Genomic DNA, 21,972 nt, shown 5'->3' on the forward strand with positions numbered 1-21,972 from the left:
TCCCATATCGAACATCAAGGGAGATCTGATTAGGAAGGCGCGGATCGGCGGATATGCCACTGACGAGATTGATTGTTCGTGGAAGCGAAACCCGGATGCATCCCGAAACCGAGAGAGATTGTTTATGAGATCAATACAGAATTATCGGGCATACGAAATGTTCCATTGAACGAGACGAATACAGAGTCTCGGCAGGCAAGCACGCGAGATCGCGAAGGCTATTACCGAGTATACATACCGGCACGACACAGGCACGCGCACAGATAATTGGAATTGTCGTTCCGCGTACGCGAACCGAAGCGTCGCCGCGTTTCTGCCTATCCCACGGCCCTCAAATCTTGCCGAACGTTCGTTTACTGTCACGTATACCGCTGACTATCGGAATTATCCGTCTAACTTGTCTGTCTCAAAATCCACCGAAAATAGATGACAACCTTCCTTTACGCGAGATTGTTGTAGCATATAATTTACCCTCCGATTAATATGGGTCAGATCACCGATGAAGAAGCAATAAACGAAGAATTAATCGGTAAAGAACTTGACTAACGATAATTGGTCTTATATGGTAAGGTTGCAACTAATGAGAAATGCAACATTCTGACGAGAAAAATGAAAAACGCGTGGGAAAAAGATATCAGATCAATGCCATCCGTTACGCTTAATGTACACGTTAAATTTTAAATTAAATAAGAGAAGAATTAGAAAACTTGCGTAAAGATGAAGATGTCCTCGATGCAATGGGTAATATATTATTAATTAATTAATACGATAAACTTCTGTAACGTATTTAAAGTTACATATAGTATAAGCGCGATATTACTTATGAAATGATTTGATATATATTTTTGATTAAATTAGAATTACGTACTTGAATCAATGGGATATTTACGTCTATTTATATAAATTATTTGACACAAATTTCCCAGATTCGAGTATAAGTAACATTTAAACGATATACATATTTGAAAATAGACAATTTGACTCGTTGTTAGTAGCGATTCTACGATCGATGCGAACGATTTTGGTAAACAGTGAGATAACAGTGAGTTGTTCACAATGATAGTTTGACAACTATAGCTTTCTATCTTACGTTGCTCGTATTAAGACACTCGATGATATTTAGTACGAATCGAATACCTTCCATTGTTTCTATTATCCAGTTATTGTATTATAAATCCGTTATTCGATTCACATATACCTTATAATATAAAATTTATCAGTTTTCCAATAAATGCAACAGATAGCTGTCCTAATAGGTACTTATGTCCGATTTAGTTTATTATCGATATATTACCCGATAGTTCTATCAGTGTTTCGACGCGTAGATACTGTAACATTTAAAACTTAAGAAACGATTGTTATTTGTCGGCAAAAGATCTCAAAGATTAACTGGCGAATCAAAATATATAAAATGAAAACACATAATTTTGGCGAAATGTAGACGCGTGTCCTGCAAAAGGCGGCAGAACGTAGACGTAACGAGTTGCTATCGCGAGAACTCCGCCGAAGACGATTCTGTTCCTTTCCACAGCGTATTAATAGACATCCCTCTCTTCGTCGGCCGTGTTTTGTTCCGATACAAGGAAGCAAAGCGTGCAAGCTTGTTCGGTACTTGGTGCACGTACGCAAACTTGCCGCGCGTTCGAAGAAACAGGCGCGATATATGCGCGTCTAAATGGAGCACCGCCGCGCATAATCTACGCTCGTTCGAGAAATCAGCCGTGATTTAGTGCGCTCGACCGATATGCTTCGTACGCTCGTTACACACTCCCGATGTACATATATTTCCCTCCAGTATCGTGTACAAGACTGTTTCGACTACTAGCTTCCATACTTTGTATATCTTGTCATGTTTATCTAATAAACGCGGTTCGACGTGAAAGTAACCGACGATAAAGAACGAATTGGTCGGAACGAACTACAGCGTATCTTCTACAGGAATTCAACCTTCTCTTCTTTCGATCGACGGACATCGTGTAATCGGATATCGTTTAATGGAACAATGGTTTAATCTTTCTAGGAAATCGGCTATTCAGACGCAGATTCGAAACGATTTCAGTGTTTCCGTGGATTCCTTTTGTGCCACTGCCAACCGACCGATTCACGACTTAATCCTTCTTGTTTCCCATGGCGGCTCGATCGATATTCGTAACGGAGAGAGGACACTCGAGGAAAATGGCACGAATACCATCGAAAGGTCAAACACTAATTAGAGCGATCGAAAATCGATAGCGCGCGAAGGACGAAAGGAGCCAGTAACATTTAGAGATCGACTGTAGCGCCGATCAAAGCAGTTTATACGCGCAAATACGTACACATCTTCGTTGGAAGGCCAGAGATGTCTATCCATGCAAATATCTCGATCAAGACGATGACAGACAGTATCATCGTCGTCGTACCATCGACTCTAGCCACCCATTCGACGAAAATAAACTCGATGACAAGGAGCATCGCGATTAATCGAAGTCGCAATTATCGAGCGAATTCCTGATTGCGCGCATAGATAGGAGAAGAACACGATGCATACAGTTAATTACGCATGCCAGTTATTTTCTCGGAAAAGCTCGACGCTAGAAAGAGGGGTAAAGAACATTGTGACGCTGATCCGTGCTTGGTATCGACGGATATCGTGGTGGTGGTGGTGGTGGTGGTGGTGTTGGTGGTGGTGGAAAAAACATAGGTCCAGAGAAAGAGAGAGAAAAGAAGGATAGAGAGAACAGCTAATATCAAATTATCTGGAAGCTGAGTCGATGCATCGCGCGTCATCGAGACACCGCGAGAATCGTTAGATGAAGCGTAGCGGTTTACCGCTGTCCTTTCGGTCCCGTTCTCGTTCTGGTTCGAGTTTCGAGTACGAGTGATTCCTCGACGCGCGTACATTGACCCCCTTCACCCTCGTCCTCACCCGTCGGCGACATTCTCGTCCCGATCCCCCTGACTCGGATCCCAGATCCCCGCTCCATCCTCATCCCTCGAACCTCGAAGCTCGTGCCTTTCGACGCGTCCGCAAAACAGAGAAGCTTCTTTCTCTCTCTCCATTTTCCCTCTACCGTATCGTATCTCCGTCTTTGTCACTCCATCGTGGACCGCGTACACGATCACGTACATACAGTACGCCCTCCAAACAATACGCATTAATAAATACACCCAGGGATCGGCGCGGTTCCGTGGCTCGGCGCGGCGAACGCATTGCCGTTTGAACGATTCCGCGAATCGCAGAGGAGGGTTATCGAATAATGATCCGGCGCGGTCGATACCGACCGCACGTTTCGATACTTAAGCCTGCCGCTCGAACGCGAACCTACTATATTCGAGGAATGTAAAATATAGCGTAGAGTGCGGGACGACTATCGATGATTCATAGAGATAGCTCATAGAGAAACAATTTCTCGTATGTTAAATATGAGAGATTATAATTTCGAGAATGAAAAATCATAAATAATGAGTTCGTTTGCGAAATTAGTTTCGCCGGAGTTTAGGCGGGGCAGCAAGGTAGTGGATGCGAGCAGCACCGCTGGTTGGCGCTCCACGCGAATCACAACACTGCCACGCCGCCTTCCACCGAAACATGCTTCCGTTCTCTCCTTCGAGATGCACGGCTCCGAAAGATTCCTGGTATTTATCCAATATACACTTCCAAGGAATCACAACGCTATCTTCCTCTTCGTATCATAGAAAATAAAACGGACGTTACCTACATCCGTACTAAATAACGTAGCTTAGTCGAAGAGACGCAATAGAGAGACGAAATAAGAAGAGCAGATGGAAAGAAGAATTCTTTCTTACTATGTACTCGTAGAGCAAGGACGGAGACACGGCGCGGGTCGCTGTCCCGATATCCCGTTGGTGGCGACGCGTTGGACGACCTCGTGGTGGACGTAAACCAAAGGGTCGACGCACGTTCGTGACGGCGATGATCGCTGGATCGCGTGCACGCACGTCAAGTCACGCTGCTCTCGTGGCGCCAGAGACACAGTTGTACACACGATTAGAACGCACTGTCTAACACACGTAGTCGTGTATCTCAAGAGAGGACGATGACAACGATGACAACGATGACAACGACCTCCCCTTACAGCGAGGGACGGGGCGATGTTACACCGTGTAGCAACGAACGAGAGATACTGAAGGAAAGCAGCACGCGCCACCACCTTTTTGTACGAGCGAACTGTGTACCCACGGATGCCGACTGTGCCGAGGGTTGAATGCCAACCAGCGGAGGGGTAAGAAAGTGCGCAGTAAGGAAAGGATGGGCTCCGCCCTCCACCCTCGCACCCATCCCCACTCTGGCCACTCGTCTACGCTCACCTATTGCCGCTCCTCCGCACAGACTTACGCTACCATCTGGAACCCCCCGCCGCTCGAGCAACCCCCGCGGCTTCCGTCACTTCCACCGGCAACGTAATATTACGGCCAGAACGTAGAAGCCGACCCTACTCGTTTTCTTTCTCTCTTTCCACCGATCGACTAAGTTCGATCTGCTTCGCTTACGGCGCGCTTCCTGTTTTTCAAATACACACCAGTTTCTCGGCTTTTGATCATTTGCAAAAAAATTTATAATGGACCACGTATCATACCGTTACCGTCTGAATTTTAAATCCGATGCGCTGGTACGATCGAGTCTTGTTGCGTGTCTTTGTATAAACGTGGGGAAGCCCTGCACAGTGACTGATAAAAGAAATTTCTCTAATCGATACGATCCGAGTGTCAGTCTCAAACTTTTCTCAAACTTTTGTATTAAAGCTTTTTTTATCATATCGGTAACAATCGTCCATTTCGTAAAATTATGTCGTCTTTTTATTTTTTTTTTTTATCTTAAAAACTTTCTTTTGTCCGTCGACGATTGTTTCATACTTTTCTTAAACGCAGAAAATTGATTAGCAATAAGAGAATACGATCTGAAACGATTTGAACTCGTTACGCTATCTTACTACGTATCTTGTATTTGAGCCCAGGCTATACTCGGCCACAGTCGTTACAAATGGATTGATCGTATCGACTACTTCCAGTTTCCCTCCCTCGAAATGACGAACTTCTATAGCCCGGCTACGTTAAACGAGGGAAATTGAGAAGGTCGGTTCCGCTGAATAAGAGATTGAAGTGTACGACGATGCATAGAATTTCGTACTGGGCTTTTTTACTTGGATCATTTCCGTGCCCTTTACAAATATCCCGTCTGAATATTCGTTTTCATCAACGTTATTCGCTCGTTGAGCAGACTTGAAGGGATCAGATCGCGGATCTGTACGCCATGTAGGAAATTTAAAGATATAAAAATCCATAGAATACACATGACGTGCGCAAACAAAATATCCAAGATATATTTATAACGCTTGATATGAAAAACAAATTTTTCTCCTCATCCTTTTTCTCTTCTTAATCCTAAATTTCCATAAAAATTCGCAGTCTAGAAACGATGCTCCGTTAAGTTCGTCACCGATCGATCTACGATTCGATCGTTCCGATACGCTCGACCACAAATCATACTGTGATTCTCCTGGCACTATGTCCCGTTGAAGAATCTGGGCTAATGCCACGAAGTAGTATCTTCCACCCATGTGATCGAAGCCAGCATTGGAATCGCATCGAGATCGGAAATTCATAAAATCGAGATGGAATGCCGTCCGACGAATTCCTTCGCTCTGAGTATTGCTCGTAATGAGCATATTAATGGAATCGGAAACCGGTTTAGCTTCGATAATGCACGCTCCGTTTCAACAGGTCCTGTCGCCCTCTTAACTTTATCTTTATAGATGAACTTTCAAAGATCGACGCTTTCTTTTTGCGCGACAGTTTAATAAGTCGGTAACAAATAAAATGCGCGATCTCTCAAAAGTGGATACCTGTATACCTTAAAGGCAATTTAAACGCAGGATATGAAATAAGTAAAAATACAAATTAGGGAAAAAGACCCATCCGTGATCCGTAAATCTGTAGGTAAGATTCAGTAAGGAGACGCACATTTTCGTAAGATGTACGCTCGCTTTTGACTGTGCCTGTGACTCGGAGCATACATCGATCTAACCGCGGCGCGTAAAAAATTAAAATGTCGAAGTAAGCCAGCGAGCGGAGCGCATCTCCTTACTTTATTCAGCTGCGCCACGTTCTCCAGTATGCGGCGCAGTTCCTGGTTGGTCTCGACCTGGAATTCCGTGGCAGCGCGTTCGCCAGAGTCCGGTGAACCGTGGGAAAACGGAGACCCTCCGCGACGCGGTCTTTCGGGGACGAGATGGGGCGATAATGCGGCTCAACGTGCATTAATCAAAGCCAGCTTGATTTCTATTCCTTATTTGTACTGCACATAAATATCTGGCCGATAATTTAACGACGACTACTAAAAAGAACTACTGGTTTCCAGTGATCGATAACAAAACTTAGGCAATCGAAGTGGGATTCACACGAAATGCAATTTAGAACAGTTCGAGGGGAAATTACTTCGTTTTATTGGGATAATAAGTTAAGAATAGCTATTAAATTGCTTTGGTATTGATCTAGTTTTGGTTTCGAAAGAAAAATGGCACGAATCGCATGGATGTCGTAATGCCACCTTCTATCGATGGTTGCAAGACGATAGAAGGGACGCCATCCAACGGCGAGCACGAAAACTGAGCGCATCGTCTGTTCTGGCGTGATAAACGACGATTTCGGTCGTGGGAACGCGCCCCTTACATCCTTGCCAACCCTCGCGGCGACACTTCCGCGCTCTGCCGATTTTTCGCTCTTCCGCGACAACCTACGCGAGATCCTTTTACCATAAGATTCGAGAACACCCTTTTTCGCGCGAAACTGTATCTCGTTACGAGAGGGAGAGGTACTCGAGTCGTCAATGAGTCGGTCTTATCGTCTGCACGGTCGCTATCTTAAGGAGAGATTTCCTGTAAGAGTCATACGTACATATTGTGTCTGAACGGCTGGGTATAGTGTTTACAGTTTACACATAGAGATTTTTCTATCAGTATGAGATTAAATTACAATACATTAAAGAACGACTTCTAGACGATCTTCAATTGCCACAGTTAACACGAGACGTACTGTGTAGAGCTAGAAAGAAGTGCTCGTTAGCTTTCATTGTATGACGACACAGTCGCCAGGATCGCGCGATGATAATAATACCTTATATACACATAGTGAAATTTTCGGTCAATATGCCGAGTGATTTGTAATAATTTACGTATAATTTAACATTCACCCAGCGAGAGCTGAATCATAGAAGCATCAGTCATTTTATTTTGTAATAGAAAAGCCCACTGAATAGTTCATACAGTGTAGGGTAATAACGCATAGATATATCATAGAAAATAATGAACAGCGATAAATAATAATTGACCTAATGCGTTAGAAGGTTAATTATAATATACCTATAATTACACGTAATAATATATATATATATATATATATATATATATATATTGAAATTTATATATAATTAAACATAATTTGTACAGAATTTTGAACGAAATGAATTTATCGGAAACAAACGATCAGACTCGACATTCCTTCTAAGCAACTTTTTCTTATCTCTATGTAATGCGCGACTGACACTCATAGGAAATTCTAGCTTTAAAAACATACGTAAAATTGTACCAACTCCTTCTTTGATAATGATAGGTAAAGCTATATGAACGAAAAGCGATAATCTTACGACAAGCTAGTCGTTTCAGCTTGGCCGGAGAAGTTGGTAATTAAGGCTGAATGAAGACGTCACTTTAATTGGCCTCTGCAGCGATCATAAACCTACAAACGAGATACGATTTCGAAAGAAACATCCTTCCCACTCGTTTGCCGGTGATTTATACCGGCGCGAGTTTCGCGTCGTTTATTTCGAGAAATTGGAGGCAACTGAAAGTCAAAGTCAAGGAAGGAGAAGAGTAACAACCCGCGTAAGGGGCTTCATACGAAGGAATAAGAACGAAGAGCGGAGAGAACGAGAGGAAAATGAACCACGAGGGCAATAACGCGTAGGTTTATTAGCGATGATAGGTAGACACTTGGGGCGCTCGTTTAAGTATTTACCCACGCCCAAAGGACAGCGAGGAGAGTGAGAGAGCGTGGAACGCGGTCGCGGTGGTCTCTCCTTCCCCTTCTCTACGTTGGCTACCAAGGAGGAAACAGAAGGAAAACGAGACGCAGAGGTAATGTAGAACGGCAAAAAGGAGGAGAAAGAGAGATGCTGTGGAGAGAATGGAAGAGAGAAAACGAGAGAGAGAGAGAGAGAGAGAGTGAGAAAGGGAGAGAGAGACGAGAGAGGAAAAGGAAAAAGACGGAGCCGAGAACAGCCCGGTCCCGAAGAGGGAGATGAGCAAAGAAGACGAACGCGTGTAGGATCGTTCGGGAACGAAGAGGAAACGAGACGGTACCAGAGAAGGGGGCAGACAAACAGACCGTAGGGGGTGGAGGGGGTAGCGAGGAGGATTCAAATATGGCGTGAGGCAGCAGTGGAATGTGGTTGTTATATACTAGTGAGACATTTGTTTTGATCGTTTTACCCATGGCCGTTGGACTATTGTCGGTGCTTTTTTCCCTACCTCTTCCTTCGCTTTGTTGCGCTTCTCTCTCAACCTCTCTACCCCTCTCTTTCGCTCTTTTCCTTTTCCCTCGGAATACTCGTGATCCTCTCTGGGAGTCCGTTCCCCATGCCCATAGCAGAGCAAACCACGAACGCTTATTACGTCGCGTTGTTTCTCCTCGTGTCCTCCGTTCGGGTTCCCCTCGAAGCCGCGTAAGAGAACCTGCGTACCCCCGTGTTACGATTTCCGCCCATGCCACGAGATACGTGTTCCCGATATCCCGTATCCTGATTCTACGGATCGATTTATTTCGCATCTGACGGATGACTGGGAGTTTCCCCTTGCATAATCGCGAGCCAATGAATAACCTAGATAATTTCGAATATTTTGAATACACCATGTATACAAAGACTTACTTCGGATTAAAAAAGGTGCTAGGATACTCGTATACATCCTGGAGATTATCTTATCGATCTGAGAATTAGGCACTTTAATGCAGAAACATCTTGAATAATGTTAGGTGGCAGACGTTCGTTTGTGAGTTGACATTTAAAACTAACTGATATTTAAATGACTTCTATTTATTATTGCTCCACCCCTATTATCTACTATCCTCGCTTTCTACCAAGTATGTTCGTGGAAAGTTCCTTCGACAATCATAAAGTGAAATAAGTATAAATTCACTAATAGAAATAACAAACGAAACGTCGGGTTCATTCGTCATTGGTCCTTCACGAGTTGACTGCCAAGCGAATTTTGTTTTGCACTAGAGATCGCGATACCTACATTGGAATGTTGCGATGTGACACATTATAATATCTAATTTTTCTACCGTTGAACGAGCGCATTTTTTATCCTACATTGTTAGTACTAGTTGCTTTACGTTCTTCGAAGTCGTTTAATCGATGACATTTATTTTATCTTAACGGTAACAACGGTGCTCCACAATCATCGTGGCAATCAACGTGTTAATAAAAGCCACTGTATGTAAGTTGGCCGTTTATCGATTTCATTTGAGCGGGCGTTAATTATCTCTGGAGCGCGCGACATTCTTCTCGAGAGCAGCTTGACGGGTCGTGATGTTTCATATCGCGGGTCGGTGTTACACGAGACAAATCGAGACTCCGGGCGTCCCAGATTACTGTGACGCTACAAAGTCCCAGCCAGCAAGAGTAAGTATCAACTTCGCGCTTCTGGCTAACTCGTTTGCTAGAAGAGAAGAATGCGACCTACGTGTCGTTGCTCGGCCATTTAGCCTTCCTTTCCATACGTCTTTGCAAACAGGGATCTGGAACAGATGCTGGGCTAACGATTATCGCTATGTTCGTTCGCGATCGTCTTCGCGATCGATACCGAAACGTTCCAGTTCTCGTTACTCCGGGTGACGAGGAGAGAGTTGCTACTGGCGACCAACGACGTTTCGCAATCGCATTTAATTCGATACTGTTATATTTCAACTCAGTTTTTTGAAATTTAAACGATTCTTGTAAGAGATATATTTATTTATTCATTCGCGGGATAAACTTCTCGATATAACCGATTGACATACGAAACGATACAACAAAAAAAAAAAAGAAATAAAAGGGAGATATATAAATATATAAGGAATATATAAAATACACAGGGTGAATCATACGCAATTTTAAAGTAATCGAGCTTCATTTTATTGGGTAACTACACGATTAATTTATATTTAGCCGTATAAATACTATTGCCCTTATATGTCAACTCGGCAACGCTTTGTGCAGTAATATCAACATTTTTCCACCTCAACCAGCAACCTCGGAAAGAAAGGCTACGAAAAGCTTCAGCTAACCCGGACGGAGCACAAGCTCTCTTTCTCCTATCGTATATCACCTTTTTTAGAAGTGTTTTTCTCCCGTTTAATTAATAAATTGAATTAAATTGAATTGAATTAAATTAACATCCAATTCTTAAGAAGCGATGACGTGCTCCATAAATGCATTCATCAGACAACATGACGATACAAATAATGGTGAATTCTAAGATGAATTTGGAAAACGGTGTTTATTACTTTTCTCTGCTTTTCTAACAAGGAGTACAAGAATAACTTTGACATTTCCCATGATTCTCTCTTAGTGATTGACTTTCCTTTCTGTTCCACCCGCCCCGTTGGATTCACAAAAATGACCCTGTCCTCGACGAACTGCGCTTCGATTCTCGCTATGTATCGACGTATTTCAACGGTAAACTAAAAACTTTGCGAACTATTTCGCGCGTCTCGATGCATCAACGATTCCCCGAAGATGCCGCGGTCCCTTCTGGTTCATATTCGCGACAGAAATAGTCACAAGTGAAATAACGGTGCCATTTCGTCTCGGAAACGCCGATACAGAGTTTGCTCGGTAAAATTATATATCTCGTGCACTATTCTCGTGCTTACCGATTTCCTACTCGTCGTAGCATTCCGTTTCTCTGTTCCTCTCTGTCTCTAGCGATCCTCTTTTCCGTCGGACGATATTAATAACGGAGGAAACGTCATACGCCGTCGAGGCATCGATAATCGATAACTACGAGCAGAACGAACAGGTTAATTGTTTCGCGAAGAATGGACAGCGATTCATGGTTATCGGACGAAAGGGTAAAGTATAAAAAAGGAAAGTAAAGAAAAGGTGAAGAAAAGTCGCGTTTTGTTCCGGCGTTTGACGATCGCACGAACGATAAACACGCGTGCCTCGAGAAAATGTAGAACGTCTGATGTTTTCCACGGCTGATCTAGATTTCTATCGTACGGTTCTAAGCGCGACGTGGGTGGAACCAACACGAGTCTACCGTTTGTGAACGCGAGAACACGACGCAGCGAGCGTGCGAAGAAACGCCGGATGCTCGGTACGTCCTGTAACGTTGTATGCCATATACATTCTCGTGTTGGTTAATCGATTACAATTTCATATTCATCAAGGATGTGATCTTATATACCCATTGTGTAATAAGCGAAATTTGTTAATATTATTTAAAAGAATAACAGTGATGTAGAAATTATAGTATTTCCTAAGTTATGGTCATAACTTACCAATTAATAACATCGGTGAATTAACAAGCTACAAATGTATGCAGAGTATAAACTTCTCTTTTATGTGTGTGTGTGTGTATGTGTGTATACAATTTTAAATGAAATAAGATAAATATCCGATCTGTAACTTGTAAAATATACTTTTAAAACTCCATTTGCCTTCCTACTAAACTCGTTAATGTTACGTAAAGGCAATTATTACTGATACTCATAATTTGCAGCCTGTGAATCGTAAAATTTCAATAATTAATACTCGTTGAATTATGTAAAAGCGAAATTATGTAAAATACTTGGACAGTTTTCTAATCGTTCGACAACGATGAGAATAACCTCATTTTCTGTGAGTGTCCTAATTTATGAACGGGTTTGTACGTCGTACGCATCGTCACCGCGTACATATGTAAGCGCGACTAGCACGCGTTACTCGTGCTATATCTTTCTTTTTCTATCTCACCCCGTCTAGAAGGCGTACGATCATCGCCTCGGCCAAATCGAGTGGACTCGCGTTAACTCGAGCGCACTTTGCTGCGCAATAATAGACGACAGATGCATGCTACTACGTATATATACGGCGAACGCGTGCCTTCGACGACGACACTCTCGCTTTCGGTCCGTTTCATCGAGTCCGAACGTTCGATCGCTACACTTCGAACGAGGAAAAAGAAACTTATCTCTCACTTCGGTGTATCCGTGTCGCGTCCAAGGCTTTTTCCTCTTAGCTCACGATCGTTCGTGGAATTCGGATTTCTCCGACCCTGGAGATCCGCTTGGTATTTTGCAATTTTCAGACTCGAGAGTTTCGGTCAAGAGTTCTAACCGTGTGCTCTGGCCCAGGCGATAATTTCCTCGAAAATCCATGGCCAGCGTACGGTATACGCGCGCTGGGAGAGAACGGCCGGCCTACATTCCGCGCGCCGATTCGGCGACGAATAATCAAACGGCCGCTTCTGCGCGTTGCGTAATTTACGGGGTATACGGACGGAAGGTGGCGGACCGGAGCTGGAAGGGGCAAGAAAAAAAGACGCGCCACGCCGCGGGACTCCGCACGCGGACGATGCCCTTCGCCCGAATTTGTCTCGATTCGTCGCCCTTCGGCTTCCCCTTCTATATTTTTTCACATATACGTACGCACACGCGTACACCTACGTATCAGGACACACACGGGCTACATCATACACGTGCACGTATGAACACGGCAATAGGTCGTGTACACGCGCGCGCCAACACGGTCGGCGGTCGGTTATATGTGCCAAGGCTGAAGAGACGAGCCTGTGTGTAAGTAGCGTAACCCGTCGAGGCGCTGTTCGCGCGTAAACAGAGAAGCGACGACGTCGATGAAACGTCACGGGAGAAAGGTAAGTATGGCTACATCGTCGGGACGACGTAGTTTTAGGTAGTCTCCGTCTCTATCTTTACCCACCTTTATATTCGTCTCTCTTTTTCCCTCTGATGATACTGCAACCCGATAGCCTCGGTTTCGCACTCGATTAATTTCACAGTGATCTTCGCTCGATCGAATAATTATCCATTCACGCCAAGAGAACGTTTGGTCGCGGAATAGCCAGCGAACACCCGTCGAATGGGGCACGAACGTCGAACGCTATAACGTGTACGCTCGATGGAACGGGGGAAATAGGTCGAGACGGGTTTTTAGGCCAACGAGATATGGGCCGATTAACCGAAGCTATTCGAACGTTTTTACCGCTGAAATTCAGGGAAAAAGCTTCCTCGGTATGTAACAACGACGATACTTCCGTTGTATGGTCTCATTGTACATATGCGAAGAACCCCGAAGAGTATAGGCGCGTTAACGCCATGAAGTCGCAACAAGTGAAAAAAAAGAGGTGTCGAAGAAGGAAAAGGCGGTGTCAAGTATGTACGGCTCTGCGTTGTATACAAGCGAGAGAAGAACGTGGGTGCCCTTGTGTGTCTGGCCGTGTGAACGCTTTTGGGACAACGCGAGTACACGCGTGGAATGCGATGTGTTCCCATCGAGCGCAGACTATACGCACGGTCGAATGAAATGTGGTTCGTGGAAGGTGGAACCAGCACCACCGTCGTCGGGTTCACGCTCCCGCGCACCGTCTTTACATAGTCACAGTTTGCATACTTAACGTGGTCGAGCAACGGCATTCATGGAAGGGCACCCATTCCCTCTTCCTTTCTTCGCCTTTCTTCTCCGTGCTTCATCATCTTCTCTTTGTCTTCTTTTTCTTCCTTACCAGTTTGTTAGCTCTTACCCTCCGTCTCCTCTTTCCTCATTATCCTCCCACCCACCCTTTGTTAGTTGCGACCCTCCCTTCTTCGACAACCGTACGTATCACGCGTCTCGAATTCAGAATCCCTACAGTTTTCATCGATACGTGACCACCAGCTGAGAGCCTTCTAATATACCTTCTTTCATAAATGTCGAGACACTTCCTGGTTTCGTAGAGTGCTAATTGGGTTAAATTATCCAGGAAACGATCGACTGATTGTGATTTCGTATTCTGCTGGAATAACGATACAGAAATTTGAAGAAACCTTTTGCAAGAGTTATATAAGAAACACGATGAATCAAACGTGCTACGATTCTCGGCTTCTTATATCTTGATTATTGTAGTTTCGCGAAACGATAAAATTCTAACGTTTTCAGAGATTGTTTAACGTAGAATTTCGAAGCGAGAAATCATGCGTATCGATATCGATATTTATCTATTTTCGTGCTATAGCGACCGACTATTAGCTTCAAATGTTACTTTCATATCCAGAATTAACCAGAATATGTATGTACGTAGAGAGGGAATATTAAGATAGGAGTAATGGATAATTAAAATAATGCACAAATAGATAAATAGATATGTATATCGTGTGCCAATAATTATTTTTTTATAATCTCGGTCTATCTTTACGTACGAAAGATTTCCAACGAAACCTGTAATTCTTGATAGTTCCGATAACTTCCTAATCGCTTCCAAAGATTATCCTACTCTCTGTTTGGTACTTTAGTACTTCTAAATAGGAATTAAAATCAACGTATCATTCTACAAAAAGCATACGACGATAGAATGAACGTACGAACGTGGTTTGGTTCGACTTTCTCGATTGCCATGCCTCGAACTGCGATCGAGTAAACGAAGGGGATCGAAGGACGCCTTATGGCGTATCGAGTGAAAACTCCTGGGACGACCCTCCGCAAGGGGAGAAACAATCGTACGAACTGATACTCGGTTCACGTATTCAACGTGGCGCTAATTAACGCCCCTTGTACACACGGTAATGGGGACAACAGGGTGGGGGCAGCTGGTTGTTCTCAGCCAACACGCCATTGAGTTAATTAGTGCCGATCAATTCACACCGTCGAAGGTGATGCCGGACGTAACGGCGGAAGTGAGAGACTGTGTCTGGATTTTTCAATGATAATCTTTTAAAATGCAAGCCGAAGAAGGGAATCGTTGAAGAACTTGGTCAAAGTATGCTCGACACTAGGTTACGAGGATTTTACGCGATCTTCGGTTATTGCACAGTTGTATTATTTGAATCTATAACGTCACTTTGCAAATGGCACACGTCGTTCGTCTTAAGTTCAAATGTAATATCGAAAATGTCTACCATATGAAGCTTTCGAGAGATATCAATTTCGGTTTGAACGTATCTTATTATAGATGATTATTTTTACAATGTATGATGTGTAAACTGCAGATGTTTGTTTATTAATTTTACGGGAAATTTATAGAACCCAAAAATACATAGGATAGAAATGATAGAACACATCTCTAGGTTTCAGGTTTTATCTTTTTAACCGTGTTGATAAAAACATGAACTTGCACAAACATCCGCAGTCCACTGATCTCTGTTTAGCGAAGGAGGCAACATCTGACTGATCGTCTTTCAAAAAGTAGCGCGAACTTGGAAATAACAAAACGATTTAAATACTACGATATATACAAAGTTGTATGAAAGCCAGGAGTTGCTGTCATCAGCTGCTCCCGTGGGATTAAAACGCGCATCAAGCAACTATCCTCGAAATCGAATACTTGTGCGATAATGTTCGCGATTGCTACAACACGACCTTCGCCCATAGAACACTCACACCGACTAAAGACACGTGGACTCGTAGGCTGACTGTTTAAAATTCTTTAGTAAGTAAACTTTATAGTATTCGCCGGTTTTTCTGGGTTTGCAATTGAATGACCAACTACTATTCATAAAGATTCACTGGCACGCAACTCTGGCGTTGGTACGCGAGCAGCACGTGTAAAATAGTGACAAAGCTAGACTGTAGAGAAGGCGCGTGTTCGCGATAAGAATACGGATAATTGCGCGTTGACAGTGATCCCCGAGAGCGGAAACGCCAGTTGAGATTGTTACGAAAAAGATAGACTGGGCACGTCCGACAGATTCTAGCGCAGTGTTCACCAATTTTTCTTTCCTTTTCTTTTTTCGTAACGTGATCCCCTTTTACATAATGTTTAAATAACCTGTGACCCGTATCTGTCGATATAATAAAAAGCAAATTTTAACGAAGTACGTATTTCGAAATATATAATTAAAGATTTGGCGACGAGAATGATCTTTGTGAAATTGGTCGACTTTTTAATTAAAACGCATTTGTGTAATCAGAAACTAGTATGTATTACAGCATGGTGGAATATTCATATCAATTTGATATTAATTGATATTAAACGATCTATGTTCTGGCTTGTAATCAAACGAACTTCGTATTTTAATTAATTAATTCTGTAATTACAGATTTAGTTAGAGTGATGGATATTTTGTACAAAAAAAAAAAAAAAATGTTAATTTACCGAAGAGAAATGAAAAATGCCAGAGGTTTTTTTTTTCGTTCTCCTACAAGAAAGCAGTTATGGACAACTCTAATATTTATGATTTGGTGCCTACGCGTTAAGACGACGTTCTACGTTGTACCAGGATCGCGGTAATATACACCATTATGCGATGATTTATACTATACGTTAACTATCCACTGTATAATTTGTAATCCCACCTTTTTTCCTCGCATTCATTATTAATATAACTCAGTTAACCCGAGCATGTCAACGTAGAGACAGTTCATTTACGTTCATGTTTATTTAGACATTCTCGACAGATAAGGAAAGGTAGTTTGAATTTACAAATATCGATGAATAAAACAAACTATTAAAGCAAATATAATCTATTAAAGTAGAAACAATCAATGAACGTTATACATTGCGTAAATAATTTAAGACAAATCACAGCTCCTTGCTTTATAACACTTGCGTAAACGCAATCTCCTTAACGCTCGACATAACATGATTTATAGTAATTTTCTTTTTCTTGCTTTTAATGCGATCATGATAATTGATAATTAATAAATTGAAACATCGAACAAACGACATTTTACACATGCACTGACATAGTACGTTCGTACACGGCAAGACTTTACGGGTCTCGCTGGACCTATAGGCTGGAAGCCCGATTTTTACCGAATAGAGGGACGTCACGACGCGAATAGAGCGTCGTTGACGGTCACATCGTGACGTCAACGGCTTTTGCGGTGTCGAAGCGGCCAGAAACATTGGAGGATCGTTATTTACGACAGCGAATCGAGCGTGGCCGCGCTTGGGTTTACGTTTTCTTACGCAAGCCCGAGAAAATAGAGTCACAGTCGGCACTGCGACGCAGAATGTTAAAAGCGAGGTGGTAGCGACGAACGCAATAAAAATTTTGTTTGCGACGCGTACGCGAATACGTTGTTACGCAACCGATTGAGCCACGTACGTACACGCCACGAACGACAATAAAAATTCTGCTTTCCGAGCACGGTTCATTTTGTTGCTGTGAAAAGAGCGAAAATTTCGTTCTTCCGAGGATAAGAAAGATGCAATTCGCTCGATTCAATGACACATTGGTTTCAGCTGACTAATTTACTTGTAATTTGCCAAATTCGATTATGAACAACTTCTTGCGTGTACTCTGATTCATCTGATAGTGATAGTGCATAAATTTTATCGCAATGTACAAACGAATATATTTTACGAATACAAATTATTCGTATGGGGAACACCAAGGAGTATGCAGAGTATCTGAATGTGTGTTGGAAAATGGTTCATACCATGCATGAAACGAAGTAAGAAATATTAAAATTGATCGAAGTAATCGATAGACGCTACAGAAACAGACAAGGAAAACATTAATTTTATTACAGTGACTTTTGAAACCGACATTTTTAAATTGAATCAAACGACTTTGAATTTTTCGAGAAACTAGCAGCATTAATTCACTAGATGCAGATTTAAAGCAAATTTTAAAAACATTGCGATTGATCGGAATGGCGGGAAAAACAATGATCGCTTTTCTCAGCCTTTTATCTGCGTTTGTAAGGAAAATTTAAACAACACAGTTCGAAGGTTTATATCGGTTACGCGTGTACGTGGTAAAAATTTCATCGAAATCCATTAACCTTAGCAGGAGCTACAAACGGTAAAAAAAAAATGATATAAAACACACTTTTCACAACCTTCGGTCTAAAATCTACATCTTTCGATGGCTATCGCTTGTTTCCGCATCCGCCTATCTCAGTGAAATTCACAGCATATATACATATAACTGATATAAATGTTGAAAATGTGTTGTTTATATTTTCGTTACAAGCGTAGATTAAAAAAGGTAAAAAATCTGACCTTTAATTCTTTCTTCTCGATTCCGACCAATTTCAATCTTTTCAAAACATTTTTCTTTTTTTTCTCTCTCTTTTGATATATCATATAGCAAACGAATTCTACTAGCTTGTCGAAAAAAAGCCCAATTTTAAACAAATTATTCAATTTGAAAGGATACTGCGACAATTTTGAAAGTCATTGTAATATCGAGCACTTAAACTATTTGATTCGTTACTAGCAGTATATATTTCTGCGACTGATACGTCCGGTTTTAGTAAACAGTGAAACGTATTCCACATTGGCAGTTTGACAATCATAATTTTTACAAAAATGTAGATAACTTCTGCTTATAAACGTAGGAAATTCCTTCCATTATGTAATATTAATTTGGTAATATATTATCGGCTAATATCAATTCGATGGAAATCATTGAAGTCGAGAGAGGAAAAAAAAGAAAGAAAGAAAGATATTCGAGAAATAGTTTCGAGAAATCCATATCCTTTTCTGAAATGTCAGAGAACGAATGATTCTGGGAACTAAGTAACGCATAAATCGTTTCACAGGAGGAATATTTTCTCGCGCCATGGTGTGTAAGTAAGTAAGTATGTATCAGAGCATCGAGAAGCCTGTATATTCGATTACAATAACCCGGTACAACCAAGGCCGTCCAGATGTAAACATCGTCATCTTTGTCGTCTTCGAACGAAGTTGTCTCGATCTTCGTCGCTTTTTCAGGGTGTTGTCGGTCGTGCGTAAAAGAACTCGTTGCTCTTTGTCGCCGAGCCAATCTCGAAACACTCCGAGAATCGAGTCTTTGTAACTACATAAATTGTTTCCCTGGAAGAAGCGAAGAACGATTTATGATAGGACGCGGTTATTTTATGTAGCTTTATACAAATAATCCACGATTTCAAATATAATGTTCTCTCAGCGACTGATCTTGCACTAGGATTTAGGACGTTTCAAACGTTTATCCAAATCTACGGCGAAAACAGCATCATCGTCTCTGTAGATGTCCTCGACCGTCAGACACACTCGTCGTTTCGTTTACCATTCGAGCTCGTAGAAGCTGCATTTTGTCGCAGTGAATCTAAATCAGTTTAACGAGAGTGTAAACAACCAACGAAAACAGGGAATAGGTTCGGAAATTCGCGTCATTTTCATAGCTATTTGATATTGGTGTTATTTATTTATTCGACAAACTCTAAACTGACTCACTCGCCTAATCTCTATTTCCAAATAAACATGTTGTTCCTGTTAAACTTGTTATAGATATGTACAGATACGTGAAATCGTGAAGATGGAAGGAAGTTTAGAAAGAATCGTTGAAAAAGAGCAATTGAAGAAGCTGTTCCAATAAAGCAGAAGCAACAAAAGTTCACTTAAATCGAATAACTTCCTCGAACGTGCTATAATTTATAGTTCTCGAATATTCGTAGTAACAAACGTTTGCACTTCTAAACATAGAAGCTGTACCTTTCTCCTTTCAATATCTAGCCGACATTAAAATCAAAAAATTATCGAATACGAATTTGTCACCATCTTTCCCTGTGAGAGTTTAATTTCAATAATAAATTCCTCTAGCGTGGATATTGACGCACTTACGGCAAAATCGAAGATACAAAAATACACGGAATACAACATAACACATGTATAAAACACCGAAAGTAAAATATCCATTACGATATTCGGTAGATGAAAGAAATCTTCGTTTAGGTTCCATTTCTTCGGTTATTCACAAATATAAATATTATCCGAATTATGGTGTTGATCAATGATTGCCTCTGAACGACTGAAATATTAGACCTGGCTTCTTATTGGTGCAAACACTTGAATTTTTTTAGAGACACGGTAGGCAGAAGGAGAAACGGGCAGAAGCTGAGAGGAAGCTTCCGAGTGGAGGTCGAGTTGGAATCGGTCGAGAGCGGTAAACAAGGAGGCGAGAGTGGCGACGAAACGAGGTTGGCCGAGCAGCCGCGAGGTCAGTGACTAAAGAGAGAAATAACGTAGAACGCGATATAGCCGCGCTACTCTGCCTATTGACGTTCCGAGGACCTTTTACAGAGGAACTAGCAGGAGGGCGATCAACATCGGCTCCGATCGCGTGTTTCACACCGCTCCCGATCTCTCCGACCAACTCTCGTGCGCCACTGTTTTATTTCCTTCCTTCTCGCTCCCTTGGCTAGACTCCATTTCTTCTGTTTCTCTCTGTCTATCTTATTCTCCCCCTGTTCCTCTCGCCGAGCCATTTTTACACCCTGATTCCCCTACTCACCCCACGAAGACAACACGCTGCAAGTACATATGCGCACGATTTTCACATTTGTCGACGCCAGTATCACACAGACCATTGATATCGTTTGGACACACTCGAACGCGAAACCATCCGATTCGTTCAGCGCGCTTGGCCGAATCGATCTTTATCCAGCCTTAGAGGAAACTCGACAGACGAACGATATATCTATAATCGATGGTATGTCATGCAACATCCGAGGTAAACGATCGCGCACTTCCTTTTACATCTTTATTCGTAAGCGTTTACTAGCGTCCGTTCGCTACGCCTCCGATGCTTTCGTTTATGCGTTCGTTTATTTACCGCGTTAGACGGGAGAAACGGTGGAACGCGCGCCGCGAGTCCAACCGACTAGAGTGACCAGACCACTGACAGCGACTACTAAACAGACGATCAATGAGAATCGAAAGCGGCGTTCAAAGTGAATGCTCGATTCGACTGTCCTGTGTATATGGCGCGCATTCGTGCAGGAGGAAAGAGTCCTGGTGAAACGAGGACTCGAATACCGAGCTTCCATTGAACACAAAAGGCATTGGCGGTAGACGATAAGGAACACGCGTCTTCCGAATTCGCTATTTAGCTCGATTCTGTGCTGCTCGTAAAATACAACGTAGGCCGCGTTGTTGGATAAATACGACGACGCCGTGACCGAAATCCAACGACTCGTGTGGCCATGCGTTTTATGAAAGAAAATACCATGAAATTCACTTACCGTGTCAACGTGGAACAAAGGTGAATCCTGGATGCTCGCCGGCGAGAAACGTCTTCGACTTCGTAGACTGATCGAAAGTCGATTGATGACACTGGATATCGGTCAACACCGGGAACACTTGTTCTATGTAAACACGCGTATCAGTCACTACACACGTAAACACATACGCACAGAGAGAGAGGAACACACGAGGTTGTCCGCGGTCGAGTTCTCAGAGAGACCGACGAACTTGGTTAAACCGCACTAAAATACCACGTACGCGACCGTGTTTCGCGAGACACACGGCGAACGATCTATCCGCGTGCGGTGCTATTCATTCTGAGCCGGCGTATCGCGTTTGTTCACCAGAAAAATCACGATTACTCGGGACGCAGATTCCCCGCATGAGTCGCACACAAGTTGTTTACTAGAACGCGCACCACGCCATGCCCCGTGAACGCGCGTCCGCCTCCGTATTCCCCTCGTCCCGCCGAGCAAAACAAGACTCTGCGCAGTAGCCTCGCGCGCACCTTCCGGGCCATGTTCGCACGAGGCGATGTATGCGCCGTTTGTCGTTGCCTCGTGGTCCACCAAGGCGCCGCTGTTCCACTGCGAACCTCCCTCTCTCGCTCTACCTTCCTCTCTCGGTCCCTCTTTCGTTTCCTATCTCTCTCTCTCTTTCTACAGAGAGACAGCTCGCGCGCACGCTATCTCCCTCTCGCTCCAACTTTCGCTCGTTCTCGTTTTCCTCGACCTCTCCGTCTCTCTTCCTGAGATTAGCTCGCTTGTTCGTCTCTGTCCCCCTCCCCTTTCCCGAACCTTGC

At 42.9% G+C, this 21,972-nt stretch overlaps 1 protein-coding gene and 1 long non-coding RNA gene across 4 annotated transcripts in view; one reads left to right on the plus strand and one right to left on the minus strand.

Moving 5' to 3' along the window:
- Window positions 1-20,442, plus strand: part of LOC117155641 (uncharacterized) — a 153,762-nt gene extending 133,320 nt beyond the window's left edge. The window contains exon 3 of the long non-coding RNA XR_013058715.1: window positions 20,009-20,442. This is a non-coding gene — a long non-coding RNA (uncharacterized LOC117155641). The remainder of the gene's footprint in view (window positions 1-20,008) is intronic.
- InR-2 (insulin-like receptor-like) overlaps window positions 1-21,307 on the minus strand; it is a 109,100-nt gene extending 87,793 nt beyond the window's left edge. For 2 of the 3 annotated variants that reach the window (XR_013058713.1, XM_033331813.2), the window contains exon 1: window positions 21,170-21,307. The gene's annotated coding sequence lies outside the window, so the exon portion shown is untranslated. Of the gene's footprint in view, window positions 1-20,439; window positions 20,516-21,169 lie in introns of those variants that run through there. The other variant, XM_076619593.1, reaches the window with a different exon arrangement.
- Window positions 21,308-21,972: the final 665 nt, after the last annotated feature.

This window comes from Bombus vancouverensis, chromosome 6 (genome assembly GCF_051014615.1).
Source record: "Bombus vancouverensis nearcticus chromosome 6, iyBomVanc1_principal, whole genome shotgun sequence".
In the NCBI taxonomy this organism is placed as follows: Eukaryota; Metazoa; Arthropoda; class Insecta; order Hymenoptera; family Apidae; genus Bombus; species Bombus vancouverensis.